Source organism: Tachyglossus aculeatus, chromosome X1 (genome assembly GCF_015852505.1).
Source record: "Tachyglossus aculeatus isolate mTacAcu1 chromosome X1, mTacAcu1.pri, whole genome shotgun sequence".
In the NCBI taxonomy this organism is placed as follows: Eukaryota; Metazoa; Chordata; class Mammalia; order Monotremata; family Tachyglossidae; genus Tachyglossus; species Tachyglossus aculeatus.
Window position 1 is genome coordinate 37,113,119 of NC_052101.1, and position 7,071 is coordinate 37,120,189.

Here is a 7,071-nt window from a genome sequence, read left to right on the forward strand (position 1 = left end):
ATCAGAGATCATGGGTTCAAATCCCGGCTCTGCCAATTGTCAGCTCTGTGACTTTGGGCAAGTCACTTAACTAAACTTTCTAGACTGTGAGCCCACTGTTGGGTAGGGACCGTCTCTATAGGTTGCCAACTTGTACTTCCCAAGCGCTTAGTACAGTGCTCTGCACACAGTAAGCGCTCAATAAATACGATTGATTGATTGATTGATTCTCTGTGCCTCAGTTACCTCATCTGTAAAATGGGGATGAAGACCTTGGGACAACCTGATCATCTTGTAACCTCCCCAGCGCTTAGAACAGTGTTTTGCACATAGTAAGCGCTTAATAAATGCCATCATTATTATTATTATTATTGTAAAGTACAATTCAGCAATAAAGAGAGACAATCCCTGCCCACACAGGCCTTACAGTCTAGAAGGGGGAAGACAGATATCAAAACAAGTAAACAGGCACCAAATAAATAAATAAAATTATAGATACATACACATCAAAACAAATATAGAGGCATCAATATAAATAAATAGAATTATACATATATACATAAATACATAAGTGCTGCGGAGTGGGGAGATGGGGAAGAGCAAAACGAGTGAGTTGAGATGATGTGGCTGGGAGGGGGAGCTGAGCAAAAGGGGGGCTTAGTCTGGGAAGGCCTCTTGGAGGAGGTGAGCCTTCAGTAGGGCGTTGAAGGGGGGGAAGAGGGATCTTTCGGCGGATTTGAGGAGGGAGGACATTCCGGGCCAGAGGTAGGACGTGGGCCAGGGGTCAACAGCGGGACAGGCAAGATCGAGGCACGGTGAGGTTAGCGCCAGGACTTGAATTTCCAAAATAAAATAAAATAAAATAAAATTGGGGTTGTTAGTCTAGCCTTTATTTTTGGAATCACGTACGACAGCTGAAAGGCCAGCATTTCTTAGGTAATATCACTTTCCTGGCATTTGAAAAATTGAAATGAAATGGCTAAATGAACGCTGAATATGTCCATAGCAACGTCGGTGGCACTCAGAGCAATGTTAAGGCAGTCTTGTTTAGCTTACTTAGGGTCCCGCTGGATCCAAGGTCAATCCAGAACAACAAAATTCGTTCCACAAAAGCACTACAATCAGCTTAAACCGACCGTGGGCATTTGGATAGTGAAAAAAAAATCAGAATAAAATTTGAAATATATAATTTGGGATTTAACTCTAATCTTTTTAATTGTTGGGCATTTAGAAATCGGGGAAGACCCTCAAAATCTTTTCCCGAATTATGCTCAGCTTCATCCCAAATCCCCAATCCAAAGGCAACTCTGAGCAGCATAAACCACCAAAGCATTGTAAAATAACTCTGTACCTTCAACTCTCACCGGTCCTGTTGGGCCCCTTCTTGCTGGCAGCAGTCAGAAGCCCTCACAGTGGGTCCTCTTCGTCCTTATAATCAGACAGACTCCCCAGTTGCCCAAATCGCTAAGCTTTATACTTTCCTCCTTGGCCCTGGGCAATCGACTCCCTCTTAGCCGCTGATTGGTTCTCATTTACCTCCCCCGACTGCTCTTGGCGGGTCATTTCACCCGCCCATCGGAGGAATATATTTCTTGCGGGCCCCTAGTTCACACTCTATTGTTAAACTAAACGATCTAGCCCTACCTGTAACTTCTCCTTTCCTGCCTTCTTCAGCCACGCTGGTCCTGGGCCTTCGAAAATATTCTCTCTCTTTCTCTCTCCCTCTCTCTCCATCTATCTCTCGTCTGCTTCTTGAACTCAGAATCCTCCTTGTCTTCGTGCGTATCTTGAGCTCCATCAGTGTGTACAGTCTCCCTGTGGAGAACACAGGGTGAGTTGGGTTGCCATGCAGGTGGGGAACACTTAATCTGAATTAGAGCAGGGATTCCCCCAGCTACAGGCCAAGTGGGGCTGCAAAGGCATTCTGCGTGAGCTGTACACATTTATTATCGTGATCATTTTTATTACTAATAACAATAGTAATCGCATTTATTGCGTTTGAGAAACACGATGTCACGGACCAGTCAAGTCAGTCAATCGTATTCATTGAGTGCTTACTGTGTGCAGAGCGCTTGGAAGAGGACAGTGTAACAATAAACAGACATAGTCCTTGTCTAGTCAGTTCGACAGTCCCAATAAGGGTGGTCTTGCTTTATTGTACATATCTATGCTATTTATTTTATTTTGTTAGTATGTTTGGTTTTGTTCTCTGTCTCCCCCTTTTAGACTGTGAGCCCACTGTTGGGTAGGGACTGTCTCTATATGTTGCCAACTTGTACTTCCCAAGTGCTTAGTACAGTGCTCTGCACACAGTAAGCGCTCAATAAATACGATTGATGATGATGATGATGATGATTCGGAGGAACGTGATTCCTTTTCAAGGCCAAAGGTTGGTGGAGCGTCGAACTGTCTTGTATCCCAAGCTTCCTAAAGGAGATCTCTGTGCAGGGCTGAGGGACGGGGGCTGGGGAATCACTTCCCTGTGCATCATCGTCCGAACCCCCGTAACACAAGCTGGAAAGACACAAGGATTCAGTTCGGTTCAATTCAATACAATAATATTTATTTAACACCCCTGGGTGCCTAGCGCTGAACAATGAGTTTAGGGAGAGGGCCTTGGATGTGAAAGATACAATGCCTGCTCTTGAGGAATTTCCTATTTAGTGGGGAGCAGGCAGACATAAAGTGTATTCATACAATGGGAGTGGAGGGGGAGACAAAATGACATTAAGTGCTTAATGGGTGCTAAGCATTGTGCTAAGTGCTGAGCAGATACAAGATAATCAGATCTAACACATTCTCATTGCCACCTGGGGCTCCCAATTTAAGAGGTGGGAAGAGCAGAGAGTTCACCCCCATTTTACACGGGAGGAAACTAAAGCCCAGAAAGATTAGGTGGTTTGGGAGTCACAGAGCCATTGAGGGAAAGAAGCTGGAGGCTAGAACTTGGGGCTACCTGAGCCAATCAATCAGTCTATTGTATCTGTTGAGCGTTTACTGTGTGCAGAGTACCGTACTAAGTACTTGGGAGAGTACAGTATAACAGAGTTCCCCCAAAATCTCCAGTGGCTGCCTGTCAACCTATACAAAGCAAAAACTCCTCACTCTCGGCTTCAAGGCCCTCCATCTACCTCACCTCCCTTCTCTTCTTCTCCAGTCCAGCCTGCCCCCTCCGCTCCTCTGCCGCTAACCTCTTCACTGTACCTCATTCTCCCCTGTCCCGCCGTCGACCCCCGGCCCACGTCCTCCCCCTGGCCTGGAATGCCCTCCCTCCAAACATCTTCCTCCCTTCAAAACCCTCCTGAGAGCTCACCTCCTCCAAGATGCCTTCCCAGACTGAGCCCCCTTTTTCCTCTCCTCCTCTCCCCACAGCACCTGTATATATGTTAGTACAGATTTATTACTCTATTTTACTTGTACATATTTACTATTCTATTAATTTTGTTAATGATGTGCATTTAGCTTTAATTCTATTTGTTCTGACGACTTTGACACCTGTCCACATGTTTAGTTTTGTTGTCTGTCTCCCCCTTCTAGACTGCGAGCCCATTGTTGGGTAGGGACCGTCTCTATATGTTGCCAACTTGTACTTCCCAAGCGCTTAGTCCAGTGCTCTGCACACAGTAAGCGCTCAATAAATACGATTGAATGAATGAATGAATGAATTGTTGGGTAGGGACCATCTCTATATGTTGCCAACTTGTACTTCCCAAACATCCTTGTACAGTGCTCTACACACAGTAAGTAATCAATAAATACGATTGAATTAATGAATAAAAGGGGAGACAGACATTAATATAAATATATAAATAACGGATATGTACCTAAGTGCTGTGGGGCTGAGGGTGGGAGGAAAACAGTGCTCAGAGCTTAGAACAGTGCTTTGCACATAGTAAGTATTTAAGAAATACCATCATTATTATAAAGGGTACAAATCCAGGTGCAAAGGTGACAGAGGAGAGAGGGAGTAGAGGAAATGAGGGCTTAGTCAGGAAAGCCCCTTCGAGAGATGTGATTGTAATGAGATTTTGAAGGTGGGGAGAGTGATCGTCTGTCAGATATGAAGGGAAAGAGAGTTGCTGGCCAGAAGCAGGGCATAGAGGAGGGGTCATCGGTGAGATAGACAAGATCAAGCCACAATGAGTAATAATAATAATAATAATAATGGCATTTATTAAGCGTTTACTATGTGCAAAGCACTGTTCTAAGCGCTGGGGATACAAGGTGATCAGGTTGTCCCACTGGGGGCTCACAGTATTAATCCCCATTTTACAGATAAGGTAACTGAGGCACAGAGAAGTTAAGTGACTTGCCCAAAGTTACCGAGCTGACAATTGGCGGAGTCTGGATTTGAACCCATGACCGCTGACTCCAAAGCCCGTCCTCTTTCCACTGAGCCATGCTGTGAAAGAACTGAATTGTAGTAGAAAATCAGCAAGGTAAGATAGGAGTGGGCGAGGGTGAATGCTTTAAAGCCAACGGTAATGCGTTTCTGTTTGTTGCAGAGGTGGTTGGGAAACTCCTGAGGAGTGGGTATATGTAGTCTAAACAGTTTATTTAGAAAAATGATCCCTGCAGCAGAATGAAGTGGGGAGAGACAGGAGGAAGGGAGGTTAATGAGGAGGCTGATACAGGAGCATAAAGAAGGGATGGGACAAGAGCTTGGCTCAACAGGGTAGCAGTTTGGATGGAGAAAGGGGGCAGATTTTAGCCATATTGTGAAGGCAGAACCGACAGGATTTGGTGGCAGGTTGAATATGTGTGCTATGAGTTATGAGAGATATGAGTTGAGGATAATGCCAAGGTTAAATGGGCTGGTGACACAGGAAGTATGGTGGAAGGGGATACACCCAAGCTCCATGCTCTTTCCACTAGCCCTCACTGTCATCCACACAACTTGTATTCCTGCAGTTGAATTCAATCATTCATTAATTCAATCGTATTTATTGAGTGCTTACTGTGTGCAGAGCAGTGTACTAATAAGCACTTAGGAAGCACGTCGGCAACATATAGAGACGGTCCCTACCCAACAACGGGCTCACAGTCTAAAAGGGGGAGACAGACAACAAAACGAAACATGTAGACAGGTGTCAAAATCATCAGAACAAATAGAATTACGTGATTGGTGTGCTGTAAGTTTGGAAAAAGAAAATAATACTCATTTCAGACAGCATCCCTGCCCCTCAAGAGGCTCATGATTTAAAAGAGGTGCATAGAGTAGGGGCAATCGAACCATTTCTGATGATTAAGTCTAGAGGAAAGATCATGCCGAATTGTACTTTCCAAGCGCTTAGAACAGTGCTCTGCACACAGTAAGTGCTCAATAAATGTGATGGAATGAATGAATGAAATAGGACTGGGAATTAGGAGAGGAGTAGACTGTTACAGTCAGGGAAGGTGTCTACCAACTGTTATATTGTATTGGGAAGCAGTGTGGCCCAGTGGAAAGAGCTCAGGCTTGGGAGTCAGAGGTCATGGGTTCGAATCCCTGCTCCACCACTTGTCAGCTGTGTGACCTTGGGCAAGCCACTTAACTTCTCTGTGCCTCAGTTACCTCATCTGGAAAATGGGGATTAAGACTGTAAGACCCAAGTGGGACAACCTGACCACCTTGTCTCCTCCCCAGCGCTTAGAACAGTGCTTTGCACATAGCGCTTAACAAATGCCACCATTATTATTATTATTACTCTCCCAGGAGCTTAGTACAGTTGATTGATTGATAGGAGACCTGGGCTTTCGTCTCTACTGGATGATCTTGGGCAAGCTGCTTAACGGTGCTTTGCACGTAGTAAGCGCTTAACAAATACCATCTCATTATTATTATTATTAACCTCTCTGGGCCTCCCTTTCTTCTTTAGAGAAAGTCAGATACAATCTGCCCCTCCACACCTCACAGGAAACTTGTGAGGAAAAAAGTGAACTAATACCTGCGAAAGCCCTATGGAAAAATAACAAGTTAGCATAATAAAGTAGGGCATGATTCAGGGAGGGTCAGGAGCTTGTGCCTTGTGCAAATGGAATAAGGGAAATCAATCAATAGTATCTCTTGAGTGCTTACTTGGTGCAGAGCACCATACTAAGAGCTTGGGAGAGTACACAGCATGGGAGAATATAGAGAAAGAGCCTGGAAATCAGAAAATTATGGATTCTAATCCCAGCTCTGCCATTTGTCTGCTGTATGGCCTTGGGCAAGTCACTTAACTTCTGTGTGCCTCAGTTCCCTCATCTGTAAAATGGGGATTAAGACTGTAAGACTCACGTGGAACCTGATTACTTTGTATCTACCCCAGCTTTTAAAACAGTGCTTGTCACATAGTAAATGCTTAACAAATACCATAACCATTCAGAGGGGACTGTGTCCAACCCAATTTGCTTGTATCCACCCCAACGCTTAGTACAATGTCTGGCACTTAGTAAGCACTTAATAAATACCATTATCATTATTATTATTACTACACTACCGCAGAGTTGGAAGAAGCAGCCTGGCTAAGTGGGTAGAGCACGGGCTTGGGGGTAGAGGGTGTGGCTTCTAAGTCCGGCTCCGCCATTTGTCTGCTGTGTGACCTTGGACAAGTCACTTCACTTCTCTGTGCCTCAGTTCCCTCATCTGTAAAATGGGGATTAAGACTGTGAGCCCCACGTGGGACAACCTGATTAGCTTGTAGCTACCCCAGCGCTTAGAACAGCGCTTGGCACATAGTAAACTCCTAACAAATACCGTAATTATTATGATTATTATTATTAGACCTGTTCCTTGTCCACGCTGAATTTACAGTCTAAAGAGGGAGATGGTGAAACCAGCAGAGAGATGATTTCTTTACCCCAACACTGTCCCCGAGTGGGTTAAAGTGCTAAAGTTATAAAGAAGCTTGAATCTGATTTAAAGGGGTTCCCAAGCCTACCTAGAGTGAGAGATCAGAGGGTTGGCTGGGGAGCTCATTAGCACTTGAAGGCAGTCACTTTGGCTTTTGAGGGCTATCACGGGGGTTTCCTTGTTACCTAGTTGAGCCCCCTGCCGAGTTTCTGTGCAGGGAAGCCTCCCTGGGGAATGGGAGAGAAAAGGAATTATTTGCCTGAGCTAAATCAGTCTCT